Source organism: Bidens hawaiensis, unplaced genomic scaffold, assembly GCF_021521415.1.
Source record: "Bidens hawaiensis isolate Kalapana, Puna unplaced genomic scaffold, B.hawaiensis_p1.1 tig00006604_1, whole genome shotgun sequence".
NCBI classification, from domain to species: domain Eukaryota; kingdom Viridiplantae; phylum Streptophyta; class Magnoliopsida; order Asterales; family Asteraceae; genus Bidens; species Bidens hawaiensis.
The window spans coordinates 596,647-619,882 of NW_027491445.1; the positions used below are offsets into that span (position 1 = coordinate 596,647).

A 23,236-nucleotide genomic window follows, 5' to 3' on the forward strand; every position below is an offset into this window, starting at 1 on the left:
CGTTAAGGTTCGTTGGAACTCGAGACGTGGACCGGAGTTCACGTGGGAACGCGAGGATCACATGATGAAAAAGTATCCTCACCTTTTTGAAGGGCTAACCAAACACCGAAAACCGCGAAACCCGGCAAACCGTCAAACATCACCGGAGGTATGAATTAAATTTCGGGACGAAATTTCTTCCTACTAGGGGATGATATGACAAACTAAAAATTTTTCTTACTTTTTCAGACACTCATCACGACTTGACTCAAATTTTCGGGACGAAAATTCTTTAACATGGGAATGATGTGACAATCGTCAATTTCAGGTTAACCCCGTTAACTCAACTCCGTCAATTCAAACTTTAAGATCGTTGAATCTATAACGCACACTTTGTTACATTTAAACTAGGGTTTAAATGACGCTTAAACACTTACTACATGTGTAGTCTTTCGGGATTTGCACCGAAACGCAAACGAGTTGACGCAAACGATTGATAAACAAACGACAAACGTCAAAACAATAATTATGTGTTAATTATGTGTTAGATATATGTGTGTTACTTGATTGTTATGTGGAATGTTAAACAAGAAACATGAACCAACTATTTAGGCTAGAGATGTAACATTTGGAAGTTTAGGGACTAGAGTGTAACTTGTATATCTATAAATATATCATTATCACAAACCCTAACTCCTCTCCTTCCCCTCACAAAAACCGACGGCAGCTAGACCCCCCCCCTCCGTGCGATCGGCTCACAAACACACACCAAACACTTGGTTTTAATCTTGGGTTTTCACAATTGAAGCATCCTACACCCGTTTCTAATCATCTCCTACCTTCCTCTTGCTTGTATTGGTGTTTTGAAGGTATAACTTGCAAACCCTAGGTCCGACTTTTTCCTATGCATGGTGTTCATATGATTCTTGTTTATTTGATGGTGTATTAGTGATGATTTGATAACTAGTTTTGATAGTATTGCATGTTAATTGTTGTGTCCTTGATTGTGAGTGCAAATAAAACCCTAATCTTGTATGTATGGTGTAATTGATATGCATGGATAGTAGTTATAGTGTCTAGAGGGTTATATGGATGCATGATAGTTCATAGATTGTTATTATGTTGAGTTTTGATGTGAACAGATTCTGGACAGAATGTATATACGATGTTTAAGTGACTGTAACGAAGTGTAAACGTGAGAATTGGTTGAGATTGTGGGTACTGCAGTAAACTAGGTTGAGTCTAGTTTTCATGAAGTATAAGTTTGTAATTTTTGGACAAGTATAAGTGTACTTTTATGATTTTACAAAAACGTGGTGCAAAGCTAAGCTGTTAGACCTGCTGTTAGGTTATGTTGTAAATGTTATATCTCATGAACTACGAGACCAATTGGGTTGGTTCCACTTCTGGAAGTTGACTCATTGAGTTAGGAACCAAACCCAAGTGGTCTTGCATTTATTGGATTTTTCGTTTAACGGGAATTGCAAATAACATTCTGTTGCGCATGAATCTGACTGATATGAGTTTGCTGTAATGTTTTGGTCATTATAAGAAAAATATGCGGAATAAAAATAAGATAAAATATGTTCTGGAAACCTAAGATATGTATGCTTCTGTGGTGATTTTTGGTGAATTAATTGAGACGTTATGATCGGTGAACTAGTGCAATCTTTCAAGTAAAAATTCTGTCATAATGAAATTAGCTGCTGAGTTGTGTAAAAATGCATGAAATATGATAGTTTTTATATAATTGTTGTGTTTTGACCAAAATACCCTTGCGGGGAATAGTTGTAAATTGATTGCCATGAATTGACCAAATTGCCCTTATGGGGAATAATGGTTAGTTAATCTTTGTTTGTTGACCAAAATGCCCTTACGGGGATAATTGCTAGTAAAGTATGTTGTTAGTACGTGACACGAAAGTAATTGCTCACTCATGTATTGTATCACAATTGTACTTGTTTAAGTCACACACAATTCACAAACGAAACACGAAATATGTTACGTGCATAGGTATTATGTGCCGAGTCTAGAGACTCGTTAAACGTACCGATACTTAGAAAATCTCTTTGTTATTTAGAACGCTAGAGAGTTTCTACGACGCACATCACTTGGTGATCTAGATCGGGATATTCTTCGCAAACAGTGAGTTTCAGTTACCCCGCTCTTTGAACTGTTTTCAAACGTTTTTCACTTGGGGGAGATAACATACTCCGATAAACATATTTTCTGAGATAAACGCATATTTAAGATTTTGTTATAAATTATATATCACTTGTAAAGGCTAAGCGGCAAACGTAACATTTGAAGTCCCACACATCGGACCGGTTAATATTTGGAATAGCGAGTCACTGTTGAGTAGTACTACTGGGTTTGACAAACCCCACCCGACGTTAAGCTCAACTGGAGGTTGAGTGGGTGTAATTTTGGCTAACACTTACCATGGTCTGGATTGACCTGGTGAAGGGCACTTGATAAACAGTCAGCTTCGGTCGCGAACCACTTAGCGATACTTGTTGTATAGATTAGCTACCTATCGATATATAATTTGACATAACACTATCTGGTAATGCAACACTTAAACGTCGTAACGAGGTTACGCAACACTTAAACGTCGTAACGAGGTTACGCAACACTTAAACGTCGTAACGAGGTTACGCAACACTGCAACGCCGTAACGAGGTTACGCAAAACGCTAAACGATTTATCTTATTTAACTTGTGAACTCACCAACCTTGTGTTGACACTTTTAGTATGTTATTCTCAGGTAGCCGAGGCGGGCGCGCGGTTTAGGAGCATGCATTAAACGAAAATACTTATATTCTGCAAACTTAATCTTAACAGTTACATTTGGTTTTAAGTCGTCCTGCGTGACGCAACTTTTGAATTAAGGTTTTACGCTTCCGCACTTACTTACATTTAAACGTTTTTCTTTGGTTTGATTATAACTAATGATTCCGATCCTGCCAGTTCACACCCTCTGACGGTAAAACTCCGTTAGTGGATTTTGAGGGTGTGACAATAAACCCTAGAATCTTGAACTTGTTGATTTGTTTGTTGTTTGTTTAAATTGATCTGGGGGTTTTGGTTATCGATTAAAAACGAATTAAAAATACATAATTTAATTATCGGAATTGGTGCAAGAACAGGGGAGGAGGACGAACAGACTTTGCGGCCTGGATTCAGACTCAAATCGCACCTTAACAGCTTCGTATGAAGCAATTAGATTAGGGTTTGTGATCGCGATGAAGAGAGGATGTTGTGTGCACGTTTAATTGAATTATGGACATGTTTATATAGTGTTTTAGGGTCGGTTAAAGCCGCGATTCGTTTAGGCCGTAATAGCTGTGATTTTGATATCGTTTTCCATAATTAAAACGTCGGTGTGATGCATTTCTTGGTAACAAACGATTTTATGAGATCAATTTTGATTATAGCAGTCGAAAATTGAGGAACAAGCAAGAGGGGGGAGGGGGTATGGTGTCGACGATGGTGATGATGGTATAGAAGGAAAAATATTTTGGTATTTGCAAAAAGGTCCCTCATCTTTTGCGGTGGGTGTAAAAATGGTTAAAGGTTTAGTTGAGGGGTTGATTTGTATATTTTCATACTTCGAATAATAACCGAAACTATGTCGGTGTCGAGAAATAAATGATCAATAAATTTATTAATTTGGTTTAATAAAATAGAACGAAAAATAAAATTTTAAACGGGTTGGGTTTTAGAATCCGAAATTTAACGAATGTTACATGGAGAACCCCCTCACATAATTTGCAGAATCCATTGGGAATGCTCTTAGTAAGATGTCTTGTAAAATTGATCATTTTTGTAGTAACCACGTTCTCAAAGTGTTAAAGTCACTCGACTTTTATAAGGTATTTCAACATAATGGAAGAAGATATACGAATCCTAGTTAGTATGCATAGTAATGTTATGACTCTAATATCAGCGAATACGGTATTTAAAAGATTGGGTTTTGTAATTCAAAAGGGGGATAGTGGCGCAGCTTGTTGCCCACTTGCCTTTTGTTTCGATGTAATCACTACCTTGCTTATTACAATTAAATTATAACTAAAATAAAAAATTTAGAGCTCATTTCTTCATAAATTAACTAGAAGTAAGAGGCGATACTAAATAATAACCAAGGTTCATAATTATTCAATTTTAGTCAAATTGGAAGAAAAAAAAGTCACTAAATAGCGACCAAGATTCTTATATGTTTAATTTGTCTGGCTTAATTTTAAAAAATTTGAACATTTATAGAAAATTTTCATAAGAATAGAATATCCAATGAAAGTTGAGTGATTTCAGGAAAAAAAAAAGAAAAAAAAGGAAAAAAAAAACTTTTGATGGCTTTACACTCTGTTCCCAAGTTTAATAGATTGAAGAAAGGAAAGGAAATGAAATTAATAAAAGAAAAGAAAGAGATAGAATAAAAAACATAGAAGTTACTATTGTGTTCCCGAGTTCAGAGGAAATGAAAGAAATAAAGCTTTCATGTGTTCCCGAGTTAAAAGGAAAAGAAAAGAAACTTACAATTTTACAACTATACCCTTGTTCCTTATAAGTATGCACTTATTATAAAATAAATAAGATGAGGGTATCTTTGTAATTTGAATTTGGTTAATCTTGTTCAACTTTTCTTTCTCTCCAATTCTTTCCGATTTGGAAAGATTTAGATTATGGTCAATTTTTATTCCAAATTAATTTCTTTCTTTTTGTTTCCCTCCTTAAAAAAACTCAGGAACACCTTTTTTTTTCTAATTCTTCTCACTTTCTTTTTCTTTCCTTCACTAAATTGGACTCGAGAACAGAGTCTTAGTGTGATGCTTAATTATTATTGTGTATTTTAAGTTGTCACCCTTAGATACTCACTTTTGTGGCGGTTTTTATCAAACTTGTTATCTAAAACTGATTAAATTATCAGAACACTTTTAAAACGAATGCGAAACCTATGTTAGCTATTAATGTTAATAAAGACAACCCTTTTGTTGACTTTTGATTCTTGTTTCAAGGGTTGTTAACAGGATTCATACCTGATTACGGGTTCCCATTTATGGTGGTTGTTTGGACTAGTGTGCCATACATACCAACCAATTGTGTCCCACAAGGAATCCCGAGGCGACTTTTTGGTCCAAATCCATGGTCTACGGGTGCTTATACAAATTGGGCCGTTGCATAGGTGGTTTAATTTATTATTTATACTTACAATTTGAATGGATATTGAACATTAGCATGTATTTTATCCTTCAATTCTTTAATATCATGCATCTTGTAGTATATGTTGAACGTCTCGCATGCGTATATTATTGAAGCGTTTGTTCCCGCCACCATGATTGCGGTTCTTTACTATTTTGACCATAGTGTCGCATCTCAATTTGCACAACAAAAAGAGTTTAATTTGAAAAGGCCGGCTTCGTATCATTATGGCCAACTTCTTTTAGGTTTTTTGGTAAATGAATTCATTTATTCATGAGAACTTACTCTTCTTCCTTTCTTTAACGTCTAGTATATTTTTTATTTTTTTATTTTATTTTTTTTTTCTAAACAGACCTTACTATGTGGGCTAATTGGCATTCCTCCGGCCAACGGAGTTATTCCACAATCTCCTATGCATACAAAGAGCTTAGCCACCTTGAAACATCAGGTATATTTATTTATAAAACAAAATTATTATTTTTCTTAGTTGATGTTATTGCTACACTAGAACATGTGTCACATACGGGGTCATATGGACGGTATGGCTAGGTTCTATTTGTTTTTGTTTAAAAGGTCTGTAAGGGGCTAATGTCTGGCGCCCGCAGACATAAGCTTTTGAAGACTGTTTGTATTTTTTTTAGAAATAACGATCTGAAAAATGCTTTTATGGTATTAAAAAAGTAAGATATTGTTCAACCTTTTCACATCCTACCAACACCCAATATCCAACACCACCACCACCCACCGTGCGCCACCATCATCACCATCCACCAGCACCACCCACCACCACCGTCCATCACCACCACCACCCACTGTCGGCCACAACTACCGTCCCCTACCGCCACCCACCGTCCGCCACCACCACAGTCCACCACCCACTGTCACCGTCCACCACCACCGCCCGCCTCCACCACCCGCCACCACCACCGTCCACCACCCCCATCCACCGTCCTCCACTACCACCACCCACCACCCACCGTCCACCACCCACCACCACCGTCGGCCACCACCACCCACCACCACCGTCGGCCACCACCACCGTCCCCTACCACCACCACCGTCCACCACCCACCACAACCGTCCATCACCACCACCACCACCCACCCACCGTCGGCCACCACCGCCGGCCACTACCACCACCACTGTCCACCACCCACCACAAACTGTCCATCACCACCACCCACCGTTCACTGCCTATCACAACCGTCTACCACCAATTGTCCACCACCATCCACTTTCACAGTTTGTACACCACCACGAATTATTTTAGTAGTCTACATGCGTTAAATAAATTTTAACTACTATGATATGTATGATATGTAACTAATTTTCAGCTTATGCAGACGATATCCGGTTTATAAAACAAAAGGTATTATATTTTCAGGTTGCAGACTTAATTTCAGATCACATCTTCAGTTGCATATATGAAATCAGATTGCAGACATCTTCAGTGATTTGATGTCTAGAAATCATTTTATATCAGTTTCGAATAATATTATCTATGTAATCATTTTTTTAGTATTAATAAAGTTGTATTCGCTTATTTTAGTACTAGGTTATTGACCCGTGTATGACACGGGTGGAAATATAGAAGTTGTCAATTACACACATATAATTTCAAACGACAAGATATTTTTTAATTTGTTTTTTGAGATGTCACTATGATATAAAACTGCAATTGATATTTATACAGAAAGAAAGTACTGCAAAACATGAGCTCACAAAAAATAATGTTACATAGCAGAATGTTTACAAACAAAATTTAAAACTTTATAACATAAACTTCATAAACCACCAAATATTTCCTTATAGACAATGTTGATGCATCCATGTCTTGCTTGACCTAAAACAGATAATTGATGCATCAATTTAGCAATACCTTAGGATGACATGGTCTTAAAATGAAGAGCGATGCTCTTATAAAATTTGTTCAACTGTAAAATAATAGATTTGATTAATAATATATATATATATATATATATAGAGAGAGAGAGAGAGGGAGAGGGAGAGAATCATAAATTAAAATGTTTTTTTCTATCATGAAAGATCATGTTGGGACTTATATTTTAGACCGACGCATCGAATTATTATAATTATGGGTGAAAAATAATTAATATTTTTGGTCTCAACCAAGGGTGGATGGATTGAAGACCAAGACATGCTAGACTAGTATAAATAGATGTGTTTGTTAATTTTTCTAGCATGAGTGAACGAGTGTATTGTGTATTGAGTGAGATCTAGGGTTTATCTCTTTGAGAGAGCCGCCGCCTCCAGGATGAGCTCTCCTAGAGGTGGCTGATCTTTATTGTATGTATGTGTGTATGTATGAGTGCTTTGTAATGAAAACCTTTTGATGAATGAAATCATACTGCCACATCTTTATCTTTGTGAATCGATTGCATATGTTTGTACATCCAGCTTACTGTTCATTGTAATCGATTCAGGCTCTCTCCCAAACACCACTCATCCGTCCAAAACCACATTTCAAGAGTGAATACGTTTCGATCCTAGCTCAGATCCGAGCTCCACCGTTTATAACGACCATTATTCACGCTTCCGCATCGGGGCTCGGATCTTACAATTGGTATCAGAGCAGGGTTGTAGAATCGTTCAGACTAACCGCTGAATCTGATTCATCTCGCTCTTGAATCCACCATGGACGTTAAGCCGATGAGGTTTGTAAGAAAATTTTTTAGGGTTTTGAAATTATTTAATGATTTGGGTAAAATTTATGTGGATTGATGTTTGGATTGATGACTCGTTCGGAGATTCAACATCAATTTCATGTCTATTTGGTCATATTGGTCCAGATCTGATGTAATAGTGTTTTTAGCTCGTTTTGGGGCATAACTGTTATTAAAGGTGATTTTCAGATCTGTAACGGCTGTTGATAGATTGAAGATAGATGGTTGATATTGAGATGACTGGGATATTGCTACAGCGATTAATTTTAGATGAAGAAGCTTGGTTCTTGATATGAAAATTAGGGTTTTATATGCTTGAAATTGTTCTGATATGAGTGTGCTGCTTGAACAGTAAAGGGAATATTGAAGAACATTGCTGCTGGTACAATCTGATATGTAGAAGTCAAGAATGAACAGGTACTAGGAGCAATCTAATCATTGTTTGTAGCAGCAGATGGAAGATGCAAAGGGAATATTCAAGCAGGTTCTGTATTGGAAAATCATTGATTGATGATGCAAAAAAGAAGTCTGGATGTCTCGAGCATGATAAGAATGGTCTCGAGTATGTAAAATGACTAAGTGTTGCTTCGAGCACAGCTTATCTCGAGCATATCTTATATCGAGCACATCAAGTTTGGTTTCGAGCACATGAACCCCAAGCACATCCTGGTTTATCTCAAAATCTATCTTTTGGTCTCGAGCACACTTTGTTCTACTCGAGCAAACCTTATTCGAGCAGACTTTGCTTTTGTGCAGGCTCAGGAAAAGAAGAAACAAACAAGTGTTTTCTCGAGCAAGGGCCTCGAGCAAGCTTTCCAGCATGCTCGATGAAAGAAAAAAGTGTTTTCTCGAGCAAGGGCCTCGAGCAAGCTTTCCAGCGTGCTCGATGAAAGAAAAAAGACAAGTGTTTTCTCGAGCAAGGCCCTCGAGCAAGCTCCCCAGCATGCTTGAGTAAACACTAAGTATGCTAGTGAAGGGACTTTGATTTGTGTGCTCGTTAACCCATAATCCATGCTCGTGAATGAATTACAAGTTTTGAAGAAACTTTTTGAAATATTTGGTGCCGTTGACCATTTGACCAAGCTGAGCTATATGGAAGATATATACCAAGGGTATTTTGGTAAATTTTATCCAATCATCAACAAGCAAAAGGAAATCAAAGCCTTATCAATTTTACACAAACTTCATCAAAGAGCTTTACAAGAACAAGTGTTGACCAAGCTTACAGATTTTATTCCTTATGAGTGTCAACCAACATAATGTTTTGTTTATCTTTGTTTATTACAGAATCAACAATCTTGATATGGATGGTCAAGGTTGTTTCACCCATACTTGATTTGAAGACACAATTTTCAAAGACAATTGCAACGAAATTGGGGGAGTAAAAATTCTTGAATTTCATTGCAAATTTCTTGCTTCAAATCAAGTGAAAAGACTCAAGTTAAGGAAAAGTTGATCAATAATCCAAGATTCTTTAGAGATGTTTCATTGTTTGTATGGTACGATCGAGCATGATTTACTACTTTGAGCAAGGTTCTGAACCTTAAATGGTTGGTTCTTCTAAGTGTTAAAGGCTTCGAGCAAGCTACATTTCATCTAGCAAGAGTATTCTTCTATCAAGCTTGGATTGCCAATCGAACAAACAGTTTGATCATACAAGTTCTAGCCAAGTGTTACGAGCACAGGATGATCGAGCACATGGGGACGAGCATGGATGCAATAAGAGGATGTCACGTGAATCAAAGCAAAGACTTCGAGCACAGTTCAGTTACCGAGCAAGATTTACATCCGAGCATGATAAAGATTGCCGACTAAGAAAAGCTGAAGACATCAAGAAGAATGAGCTTGCTCGATGGACTTATTCGAGCAAAGCTTGAACAAGTCAAAAGGAATGAAGCTTACTCAAAGGGAATATGTATTCTTCGAAAGAGAGTATATTCCAAGTAAAATCTGCTCGAAGATACTCATCGAGCATACCTAGCAAAGGAAAGGTTTGAAGATGACTTACAAGGAAAGAAACGGATTTGTAGAATGGAAGATTATTTGCTGATCACATAGAGTTGAAATTCGATGGCATCGGTCTTAGGGGGAGATTGTTGGGACTTATATTTTAGACCGACGCATCGAATTATTATAATTATGGGTGAAAAATAATTAATAATTTTGGTCTCAACCAAGGGTGGATGGATTGAAGACCAAGACATGCTAGACTAGTATAAATAGATGTTTTTGTTAATTTTTCTAGCATGAGTGAACCAGTGTATTGTGTATTGAGTGAGATCTAGGGTTTATCTCTTTGAGAGAGCCGCCGCCTCCAGGATGAGCTCTCCTGGAGGTGGCTGATCTTTATTGTATGTATGTGTGTATGTATGAGTGCTTTGTAATGAAAACCTTTTGATGAATGAAATCATACTGCCACATCTTTATCTTTGTGAATCGATTGCATATGTTTGTACATCCAGCTTACTGTTCATTGTAATTGATTCAGGCTCTCTCCCAAACACCACTCATCCGTCCAAAACCACATTTCAAGAGTGAATACGTTTCGATCCTAGCTCAGATCCGAGCTCCACCGTTTATAACGACCATTATTCACGCTTCCGTACCGGGGCTCGGATCTTACAGATCATATATAGTTATATTTGTATGTATCTAATTTTTGTATCATTCTTTCCTTTACAAAAATGTTTTACAATCACAACAGAGCATAGTAAGATCAACACCACAAGAAAAGCTAGAATATTATATTCGTTTAAAGTATAGGTTCGGCGTACCCGCTAACCTTAATTTGACTTTTGGCCATTCTTCATAATAACAAGTGTGTTAGGTTGATAATGCATAAATGGTATTCAGATCATGCTATAAACGACTTATAGTGAGGGTAACTTAAAAAGTAATAAAATATGAAATTACAAACCTTGATGTAAAGAGGATAAAAACTTGGAATACATAGATACTTTGAGATGGACGGAATGGTGAGAAAAATATAAAATATATGAAAACATACATTATTGTTAAGACTATGTTAAAATCAAATAAACGCAAACACTCAAAAATAGAATAAAAAATTATTACTTATTTGATCGATAATAGGTTAATATGAAATATGTTGGATATGGCATAATGTTATCCATTTTGATTTCGATACCTTTCATTGTTTGATAATATCTAGATTTGCAAAATTGGCCAGAATATGAATTTTGAAAGTAAATCAAATTGACCCGTGGCCGTCACGAGTGAAAATGTAGAAATCATCTAATAAACATATAAATTTTTTTTTAAAAAAAAGGTACAAGTATGACCATTTATTGAAAATAATTAGGGTTACACAACATATTTTAATGTATTCAATGTAGGTTTAAAACATGTAATTAAAACATTACTAAAAATGCATTAAATTTAATGTTAAATATTTATTTTATTATTGAATTATTTTATTGATAAGAAAATTCTATGATGTCTTGTTATTTATGAAAATAGAAAAATAAACTAATAGGAAGAGGCTAGAATGTATTTTTTTAATATATATATATATATATATATATATATATAGATTGCTTTAGTTTTTTTAAACAAAATTTAAGGAAAAAACTAATTATTAGAAAAAATGTCATGCAGTCTGTTTGGTTGTCCCAGAATCTAAATTTTTGAATAAAGTTATTTAGAAAATTTTGACCCATTTGGGCTTTTTTTTTTTTTTTTAACTTTTTTTGTTTGACTCAGTTGATTAGATTATTTATATTGTTTGTCACTTATAATAATACTCATATATACTTGTGTTCTTAATATTATGCTATTTTAACGTGGTAAATTATAAGTTTGTTTCGCTTCCTCTTTCATGATTGTGCGGGTATGACCGTCACTTACAGTTAGTAGGATGGCTTAACTTTACTTATATCTGACCTGCGTGGAAGTTTTCCTCATCTTTCCTGAGGATAAGTTAACCTTTGAACGTGGTAGATAATAGGTGTGAAGTTTTGCTTCCTCTTTCGTGATTGTGCGGGTAGGACCGTCACTTGCACTTAGTAGGATGGCTAAACTTTACCCATATCTAACCTGCGTGTAGGTTTTCCTCATCCTTTTTTTTTTTTTTTTTTTTTTTTTTTGAAATTTCTAAGTGTTCAGAATAAGTTAACCTTTGAACGTGGTAGATGATAGGTTGAAGTTTTGCTTCCTTGTTCGTGATTGTGCGGGTAAGACCGTCACTTGCACTTACAAGGATGGCTAAACTTTTCTTACATCTGACCTGCGTGTAGGTTTTCCTTATTTTTAGCGTTGTGTTTATGCGGGTTTTGCCGCCTTCCACACGTAACGACTTACTTCTTCCCCCATATGTGCGGTGAATACCGGCACTAGTGTGGGAAATTCATAAGTATAAAGGTAAGGCTATCAACACATTGTGAAAGGAGAATCATTTCCATTAGAAGTGGCTCTAGGCCTTTTCTTTACAAGTTTGGAATTGATCTACATATAACATTTGCGTAATTGAGCTCCATTCCATGTTCTTGGGATGGGAGTGCCATCGAGCCTTTCGAGCCGGTATACGCCCTTTCCCAGGACTTCTTTGATAATGTATGGCCCTTCCCAGACCGGGGCCAGCTTTCCTGGGCGTTCTTGGTTCGAAGCCTCGTTGTTACGCAGTATGTAGTCTCCTATATTGAAGTTGCAGAGTTTTACCCGCGTGTTGTAGTACTTTTGCATTTGTCGCTTGTAGTTCTCTTCACGCACTGCGGCTAAGTCTCTGCGTTCCTCGGTTAGCATAAGGTCCAACCGTCTTTCCGCATCATTGTCTACTGGCTGAATCAAGACCCTTGGTGAGGGTAAACCAATTTCGACCGGGACCATGGCTTCAGTGCCATAAGTGAGACTGAACGGGGTTTCTCCCGTACTGGCCTTCTTCAGCGTTCTGTTTGCCCAAAGGACGTGCGGAAGCTCGTCCACCCAGCCGGATCTGTGTTCCAAGAGTCTTTTCTTTATGCCTTCGACGATGCTCTTATTTGCTCTTTCCACCTCACCATTACCTTGCGGGTGTGCCACTGAGGTAAAGGTGTGGGTGATTTGAAGTTCTTTCAGCCACTGTTGTAGCTTCTTGTCAGCAAAGTTGGTGCCGTTATCGCTCACCAAATTCTGTGGAAGTCCAAAACGACAAATAATAAATTCCCAAATAAATTTTTTGATATGTTTCGCGGTTGTTTGGGCTAAAGGTTTTGCTTCTATCCACTTGGTGAAGTAGTCGATGGCTACCACTAGGAACTGAACATTTCCTGCTGCTGTAGGAAATGGGCCTGTCACATCGATGGCCCACTTCTGAAATGGCCATGAAGAAGTGACTGGAACAAGTTCATTCTTCGGGCGGTGCGTGTTGGGTGCGTAAAGCTGGCAAGACCTGCATTTTCTGATGTATGCCAGTGCATCCGTATGCATCCCCGGCCAAAAGTATCCCGCGTTGTTTAGCTTGGCTACAACAGCGCGGGGACCTGCGTGTACTCCACAGATGCCTTCGTGTACTTCCCTTAGGAGGTAGTCAGCATCTTGGTTGTTCACGCATCTTAAGAGTGGGCCAAGAAAGTTACGTCTGTAAAGGATGCCATCGATGAGTTGATAATTCAGTGCTTTACAGCGTAGCTTTCTTGCCTGTGTCTTGGATTCTGGTAGTGTACCTGCCGCAAGGTATTTTATAATTGGCGTCATCCACGTTTCCGAGCTGGTTTGGATGACACAAATTTCCTTGTGCGGGACCGAAGGTGTCTCGAGGAGTTCAATGCGGATATCCTTTCCTAAGTGGGTGAAGGCTAATGATGCAAGCTTGCTTAACGCATCCGCAGATTTGTTTTCACTTCGCTTGACGTGTATGACTTTGCAGTCATTGAAATCGCGCATAAGGGATTTTGCTTGTGCGAGGTACAGGGCCATTGTGTCGTTCACGGCCGTGTACGTCCCGTTGATTTGATTGGCTACCAACATGGAATCCACGTGGGCTTCCAAGTTTTTCACCCCCATCTTACGCGCAATTCTCAGCCCAGCCAAGAATGCCTCATATTCGGCTTCGTTATTCGTACTTGGAAAATCCAGTCGAATAGCGTAAGTGTATTCTTGGCCTGCTGGGTTGGTTAGTTTCAGCCCTGCGCCTGAACCCTCATTACTGGCTGCTCCATCAGTGTAGAGTCGCCAGACATCATTGATGTCTTGTGCTGGAGAGGGTTGAGCCTCTTCCTGGCACTCTTTTTCCCGCGATGCAGGCACTTCTGCAATAAAGTCGGCCAGAACCTGGCCTTTTATGGCTGGTCTTGGCTTATATTTTATCGCGTATTCCCCCAACTCAATTGCCCATTTGGCTAGGCGTCCCGATAACTCGGGTTTGCCTAGAACGTTTGCAAGTTTGAAGTTTGAGAGAATGGTGATTGGGTGACCCTGGAAATATCGTCTTAGCCTGCGTGAAGCGTGTATTAGTGCTAAGACTAATTTTTCTAGGGTAGAGTACCGGGTTTCTACGTCTGTTAGGACACGGCTAACATAGTAGATTGGCATCTGGATGCCTTTTCGTTCTACTAGCAGGACTGCCCCGGTTGCTCTATCAGTTGCGGAAAGGTATAGGATTAATTCCTCTCCCGCTTTTGGTGCTGTGAGTGTTGGGAGTTCGATCAAGCGTGACCGAATCTCCTGAAAAGCTGCTTCCGCTTCTGGTGTCCAGCGGAAGTGCGTTTTCTTTAAACAGTTTCTCAACGTTGACACGAAGGGAAACGACTTATCCGCGTGGTTTGCCAAAAAGCGATTAAGTGCTACCAGTCGTCCATTCAGTGTCTGAGCCTGTTTGATGGTAGTAGGCGATTCCATTTTGATAATGGCTTCGAGCTTTTCAGGGTTCGCTCTGAAGCCATCTTTAGTGATGATGACCCCCAAGAACTTCCCTTCTTCCATTCCAAAGGCACATTTGCTCGGGTTGAGCTTCATGTTTATCTTCCTGAGCTTGTTGAAAGTCTCTTCGATGTCTTTCAACATCACTTCTGGGTCAGGGCTTTTGATGACCAAGTCATCCGTGTAGACTTCCAAGTTCCTCCCAATTTGGGAATGAAACTCTTTGTCCATCAGGCGTTGGTATGTGGACCCGGCATTCTTAAGTCCGAAAGGCATCATTTGATAACAAAATGTGCCATCGGGCGTCCGAAAAGCAGTTTTGTCCTGATCATCAACGGCCATGTGGATTTGATGGTACCCCTTATACGCGTCTAGGAAGCATTTAAGGCGGAATGGTGCCAACGAATCCACCTTAAGATCAATTTCAGGTAACGGATAACAATCTTTGGGGCATGCTTTGTTCAAATCCTTGAAATCTATGCACATGCGCCATTGTTTGTCATTCTTCGGTACCATAACGGGATTTGCAACCCAAGTTTGATATCTACTAACGCGTACGATGCCTGCGTCAAGGAGTTCCTTGACTTGGGTTCTACACGCGTTAGTTTGTTCTGGCCCCATTACTCTGCGCTTTTGTACGATCGGCGTGACAGCCGGATCGCATTTGAGCTTATGCTCTGCCTTACTCCGTGGTACACCAGTCATGTCAGCTGGTGTCCACGCGAAGATGTCGGCGTTCCTTTGTAATAAGCGCTTAAGTAAGGTGCGTGTGGGATCAACAATTGTCGGGCCAATGGTGACGGCCTGGTCTGGGTACTTGCCATTGAAGGCCCATTTTTCTGGTTCGGTGATGGTCGGTTTAGCCATCTTTGGTTTGGGTTTAGATGAGACAGATGCGATGCATACCTGGGGAATGCCGGTGATCATCGCTACACCCTCAGCTGTTGGCCATCCCATCATGCCGTGGACTGAGGATACCACGGCGTTGAATCTTGCCATCCCGTCTCTCCCGAAGAGAATGTCGTATGTGTGATGTGGCTTCCTCATCACGACAAAGTCCACATCTTCTGTGCGGGAGTGTTTCCCATCCGTAAGAGTGACGGGGAAAGATAGGATACCCAGGGGGTGTTTGTGCTGCCATCAAACCCTTCCATCGAGGCGCAGATCGTTTCCAGGCGTTCCTTGTCTTCGTCATCTAGCTTGTCGAAGAACTGCCTGTACATCACCGTTGACGAGGCGCCGTTATCAGCAAGAGTGCGGGAGGTGATGTAGTGCCCCAGCTGGCTTTTGATGATGATAGGGCCTTCTTTGCTGGGTCCTCCTGGCACTCGCGGGAAGCGCACCTCAGCTTCCTTCCACGCACATGGTTCTATCGTTCGCCTTTTTCTTCCTCTGATATTACCATGAACCATGTTGATGCTGATGTCAACGGGCTTTCGTCCGTTGCCTCGGTACCGGTTGTCGTTCCGTCCTCCCTTCTTGATTGATGCCACCAGGTGTGCCAGTCTTCCATCCTTGACGAATGCTTCAATAATATCCTTCAAGGATGTACACTCTTCCGTACCATGACCTTTTGTCCCGTGGAAATCACAGGATTTGCTCTGATCCGCATTAGGTCGCTGCCGGATCATTGGAGCTTTTGGCCACGGTAGCTTTTCAGTGGCGAATATCTCCGTGACGCTTTTGGTGAGTGGCGTCCAGCGGTGCTTTTGGCTTGAAGGGTGTGTGTGATTTCTTCCGCCAACAAGAGGGTGAGAGCTGGATGAGGTGTCAAAGTTTACCCTTGACTGCCAGATACCTAGCTTCCTCTTTTTGTTCTGCCGGGCGATCCGAACATTGTTCTCTCTTGTCCTCTGCGTGTAGAGGTGTGTACTCTGGGGAAGATCCCTTCCCAGTTGCTTTTCCGTCTCGGCAAAGCGCTTTGCCGCCGTCATGATGGCATCCCATGTTGATGGCATGCCATCCTTACCCGTCAATGTGCGGATAAGCTCTGGGTATTCGGCGCCTTGGATGAAAGCGGCGCGAACCAGATCTTCACTTATGTTGCCGAGACTTAGCTTTTTGGAGTTGAAGCGGGTGATGAAGTCTAGTAAAGATTCATCCTCCTCTCTAACGCAGTTGAGGATCGTCCACTGTTCTTCAGTGTATTTCCTCTGTTGGCTGAAGTGCTGGCTGAACTTGTTCTAAAAGTCCGCCCAGTCATATATGTGGTGGACCGGTAAACGATCGAACCATGCCCTGGCCGCTCCGACCAGAGTCATCTGGAACATGTAACACCACGTGGGTTCCGTCCAGTTACTGACGGTAGCCCCCGCAATGAACCTGTTCAAATGGTCGTCTGGGTCCGATAGACCATCATAAGTGCCAATGTTGGACATTTGTTTGGCACTTCTCGGGGCGATTGCTTCCGCAATGTCCCTTGCGAATTTTGACTTTCCTGCATTTGTAGCAGTTGGTCTAAAGGTTTTGGAGAAGTCACGCGGGTTTCTCTCCGCATTTGTTGGTTTAAAAGCTTCCCCAAAATTCCTTTTTGGTTGGAAGTCCGTTTCCTTACGCTTCCCTTTCGCCTTATGGCGAGGGTTTGCGTCGGTATCGGATTCTTCCCTCTCGTCGTCTGAGTACTCGCACTCACTGTTCATATTGAGGTGTTGGCGAGTACTGCCGAATTCGTCAGCCTGTTGAACTGAACGCAAGCGTTCATCCAATTCAGCTTGGAACTCTCTTTGACGTGCTTCGGCCCACGCCTTCACTTGATCTAGTGTTTGGCGAGGGACCCTCGTTCGTTTTTTCAACTGGGCATCAGTGAACCCCAGTGGAATATTTACTGCACTTGCCCCAGCTTGGGTAGTCGGGGTAGTGTTCGTAAGATTTGTATAACCGCCGGTGTTCCCCCCAGTTGCTGGGGTTGTGGTTACCGGGGTTTCTTGGTCGGTTACTGGCCTTGGGACCGGAGTAACGTTAACCATTTCTTTAGAAATTTTGAAAAAACTAAATTAGTTCTAGCTTTTATGCACGGATGGCGCCAATGAAGAAACACTAAGTGAACCCTGGACAGATTATAGATAATCTGGGGGTTAAGTAATGTTTCCCACGGGGATGAGGTCCAGCAGAGAAGATTCTTCTGGAGACCTGCAAAACAGACACCGTAAGCTCGTCACTGAGAAGGGGGGGTTCCTCCTTGTGACCACCCTCCGGCGTGAGAATCAGACTAGATTGCTCTGAATATAAGTGTATATTAAGAGATTGCTAGATAAGATTGAGATATCAGATGATCTTACCATTCCAAGGTGTTGGAGTATTTATAGCCGAATGTAGGTTTCCTAGAAGGTACTGCCGGCTGAATAGTATTCCTGTTCCACCAACAGTGGACTACGCACAGGCCATGCTGGTTGGTGGGTAGGCTACGGCCAACAGTAAAGGTCGGCTGTATACTGTTCCTTTACTGCCGGCTACGCACTGTTCCACCAACTGTAGGCTGCGCACGTCCCCTCGTAAGGGTTGGTGAGTAGGCAGCGGCTAATAGTGACAAACAGTACTAGAGGGTGCTCCTCCTCGTATTGTTGTCGGTGAGCTGTCACCCTGTGATTGGTTCATGGGCTGCTCTGGTCAATTTTTCTGTTCCGCCCATACCTTAGTAGGTATAGTACGAAAGACCTTCCAGAAGCATACGGACTGGCTCATTTGGGCGGGAGTATTCCCGCCTTGCTCATTCCTTCATGTGACTACTGAAGTAGCTAATGCCTTGTGCGTGTAGCCTTGCTGTTAGTGCGGGTAGCCTTCCCTGATGGCTTGTATCCGCAGCTGCGGGAACAGGCGGGGTACTTCACCATTGGGAGGCTTTCCCTGCGGGTACAGCTGGCGTACTGCGCGTAAGGTTCTTTGAGCATGGTGGGTCCTGCTGGAGCAGTTGGTCATTGCGCAGACGTCCCTGTTCAAGGTGAGTCTTGCGGGTCCAACTGGGCTCTGCTGAGACCTACCTCTTCAGTGATGTCCAAGACGGTTGCGCTTTTCATGATATTCCAAATGGTATGCTTGCTTGTTTCAGGATTACGTGGATCCCAATCGCTGGTGCTCTTTTTCCACTTTTGATCATACTTCTTGTTCCCACAAGACAGTATTTGCTTCCTAAATTTTCCAAAAGTTCTCACCTTCAAGATTTGGATGCTGCATAGTATGAAGAAGCACCTTCCACAACTTCTAATATGGCATTTAGTGTAAGCCAAATTTCTTTTCCTAACTATATTGCCAAAAAAAGAAAATACATTACACATGGTGAGCGCCCAATTCCCTTCTAGCAAGGTCTTAGGTAGGGGTGGGGTGTAAACGAACCCTACATGCGTTTCTAAAGCTCGAGCTTGGCTCATATGTAGTTTTTCAAGCTTGAGCTCGAGCTTGGCTCGTTTATTATTTAAGTTGTAGACATTTGATTATTTTTTTTATATATAATTTCTTTTATATATGATAATATATACTATTTAGTTATTATTATCATAATTTTATATATACTAATAATAATAATAATAATTGTAAAAATATATATTTACTATATTAAATAATAGACTCATTAAGGCTCATAGACCAGTTTGGGCACTATAACTGATGCTCGAGCTTGTGTATTAAACAATCTTATATATTGTTAGGCTCGAGCTCATTAAAGCTCGTGTTGGTTCGAACTTTTTAGGAAGTCATCTCGAGCAACTAATGAGTGACTTGGCTCATTGATACCCCTAGTCTCACGTTTGAACCAAGCTTCCAACGGTGTTCTACCTTAAGCCCTTTGCCCAACATAGGTTGTGTTTTACTTTTAGTTGGCAATGTATTGACAGGGTCCCATGAGTTTTCACTAACTAGATCTCACAACTTACACAAAATAATAATAATAATAATAATAATAATAATAATAATAATAATAATAATTAAAAAAAACGTTAAACACCCTTGGTGACGAAACATAATACGTATGAATAATCTTTCTAAGCGTGCAATGCGTCCTTTATACTTTATAAAGACTATGTGCACATAGTTGAGGTCTTTCATTAAAGTTTTCTTATATATATATCACTCCAAAATAAATAATTCACGATCACTCGTATATATCTTTCTTATGTATGCACTTGTAGGATGATGATGTTCATTCGAGGACATCTCATATTGATAGTGGGGAGGTACTTGATGGAATTATAACAAGAAGCCGAGGAGAGATTCGGCACACTAACGGTCCAAAAGTAACAAGTTCGACTCAAACCCCATGAGACATGCGGCCTTCATATAGCCCATGTGTGCCACAACGGGCTTATAGTCCACATTTGCACGAGCTAAGGGTTGATATGAGGCACAGATCGACTGGAAAAGGGCTAGAAATCAATCAAACACCAAGTCTTGGACTTGGTCCATCTAATCTTGGTGAGATTAGCAAAGGTTCTTCCTCATGAAGTTTTTGCTATTTCAATGGTGGCTAAGAGGTTTCTTTCATGGTTGTATGGCGTTTAAGAGCTGTGTATTTTCTTGAGTGTTTTTATTTTATCTTATGTGTATGTATGGGCAGGAAAACTAATCAAATTATAATGAAATAAATGAAAATAAATTAGTAGATTTTAAAGAAACTTGCAATAGCTTGCAAATTTTTTTAAGAAATAAGCTTGAAATTATATATAACTAGCTTTTTTACCCGACGCGTTGCGTCGGGCAGGTTACATAACGGTGACTTAAGAGTTAAGACGATTAACCGTTTAATTATCAAATTTGAAAAAAAAACATAAAAACAAAATATTTGATCACTTTGGTGCCGCCACTTGACCCAATAGGGGCATAGCGACACCTTAGTTGTCTCACATGCCATGTAATGTCATTTTCATCCAGCTACACGTCCTTCTCTGTTATTGGGCATAGCGACACCTTAGTTGTCTCACATGCCATATAATGTCATTTTCATCCAGCTACACGTCCTTCTCTGTTATTGGGCATAGCGACACCTTAGTTGTCTCACATGCCATGTAATGTCATTTTCATCCAGCTACACGTCCTTCTCTGTTATTGGGCATAGCGACACCTTAGTTGTCTCACATGCCATGTAATGTCATTTTCATCCAGCTACACGTCCTTCTCTGTTATTAGGTATAGCGACACCTTAGTTGTCTCACATGCCATGTAATGTCATTTTCATCCAGCTACACGTCCTTCTCTGTTATTAGGTATAGCGACACCTTAGTTGTCTCACATGCCATGTAATGTCATTTTCATCCAGCTACACGTCCTGCATAGCGACACCTTAGTTGTCTCACATGCCATATAATGTCATTTTCATCCAGCTACACGTCCTTCTCTGTTATTAGGTATAGCGACACCTTAGTTGTCTCACATGCCATGTAATGTCATTTTCATCCAGCTACATGTCCTTCTCTGTTATTAGGTATGGCGACACCTTAGTTGTCTCACATGCCATATAATGTCATTTTCATCCACCTACACGTCCTTCTCTGTTATTAGGTATGGCGACACCTTAGTTGTCTCACATGCCATGTAATGTCATTTTCATCCAGCTACACGTCCTTCTCTGTTGGTACTGTATTTGTTTTATAATAACTGAGATTGAAAAGAGACGACTGTGGTGGATACTGACATTTATAAGTTCTGCCATTCCCAACCATCATAAATAACCACTCCTTTTTTGTGCCTCTCACCACCGCTTCTCGATATACTTTAATTTTCATTTCTTCCACCACAAATAAGAAAACTCCCAACTCTCACCCATATATAGAAAGTAACCTTCAGCTCACTTCACCGGGAAACTCAATGGCTTTTGATTTCTTTAACTACGGGGACTCATAACAGTTACTATGACGACGTGCTCTAAACTTTAACTGCCCATACAAGCTCTCGTGTAGGTATGATTTACAATCTTGACTTTTTTCATTACATGCGTTCGGTAATGAGTAATGTTTGTAAAATAGTTAATGTGGAAAGTTATAATAAAAAGAAACTCATATTCTTTTCTACCCGGCGTGTTGCGCCGGGGCAGCCGGCAAAACCCCAGCGTTGAATATGGACGTTGGTAAAATCCGAGCGTTACGATGATGAATCGACACGAATTCAGTCAGTATCGCATGCGTTCGTTATGATATAGACACGAATTCGGTCGGTAAATTTGCCCATTGACAGTGGCGGACCCAGAAATTTCTTTCACAGGGGTCGGAAGTTTTTGCGAGTCGGTTGTCAATTGCTATATATGAATTTTTTTTCTATTCCATTCAAACCGGGTTGGCCAGATTGGGTCGGGTCACGCAAAAAGTTATTAATGTATGCGATAAAATATGAATTAGAAAATAAGATAACAACTTTTTTTTAAAAAAAAAATTAGTTAATTCAGGTTAAAAGGTTTACATAAAGATTAACCTAGCCCAAATAAAAATAGAAACTTGTTATAAGTTTATTTTTAACTAATGTTAAATGAAAGGTTTATTTTAAACATTTATGCACTATTTGTAAAATATAGAAAAAAGTAAAATTGAAAAAGAGATCATAAAAGTAACTATGCAGAAAAGTACACTATAGACCCAATAAAATATTAATTTTATTCATCATCGTCATCTTCTCTTTAATTGTTCCCTGCAACTCTAGAATCCACATCCACCGGAAAATATTTCCGACAATAATTTCTCCGTCTCCATTTATCTTTCTTCTTTCTACCTTTCTCATTATTTTACAGGGTCGGTGTCGAAATTTTGCAGTGGTCAGTCGAGATTTTAACATATATATATAACAAAAAAATAAAACTTCATAGGGGTCGGCCGAGCCCTGTGTCATGGCACTAGGTCCGCCTCTGCCCATTGGTTAAACTCGAGCATTGTTGGTTATGGGCTTTAAATAAGGCCGTGAGTCTGCGTGAACTCGGTCAGTTTCTTTCAAGTTTGTTATGTTACCGGAACTAAAAAAAATAAAAATTAGCATTTGGTCGGTTTCCACTACATTTATTATGGTAACTGAACTACAAACAAAATTCATCGACCAATACGTTGCCGTCAAATAGCCCAATAGGCCACCTGCCGCACCAAACTTCTTCTTTATATTATAGTTATAATAATGTGCTTTGCATACGTGTATAAGCCAAGAGCGAGATAATGAGGTTTATATATTGATTATGGATTTTTAGTTCTGGGGATGGAAAATATAAATATGTTAACAATTAGGACCTACACCAGCTTTGGAGCCGTACTCTCAGAATCTCAAGCCAGTTCCCATCCCCAACCTCATGCTCACATTTTAAGAAACTAGTTTTTTTACACTTGCGCCTTCACAGCGGGATGGACCCATTTTTTTTAACAGTCTAAATGGAAACATAGACAACAAATGGATATGCATACATACTGATTGTGTTGTAAAAAAATTTTAATGTGGAGGAAAGAGTTTATATCGGATCTCCTCGAACCAAACCCCATGTCTTAACCATTTGAAGATCATGGGTTGCTATTCTCCATGTATAGTAACATCAGAGGTTTATATAATAATAAATTAACAGACCA

The 23,236-nt window shown here is 39.9% G+C and overlaps 1 pseudogene; it reads left to right on the top strand.

Moving 5' to 3' along the window:
* LOC143633030 (boron transporter 1-like) overlaps positions 1-18,889 on the top strand; it is a 35,978-nt pseudogene extending 17,089 nt beyond the window's left edge.
* The last annotated feature ends 4,347 nt before the right edge of the window (positions 18,890-23,236 follow it).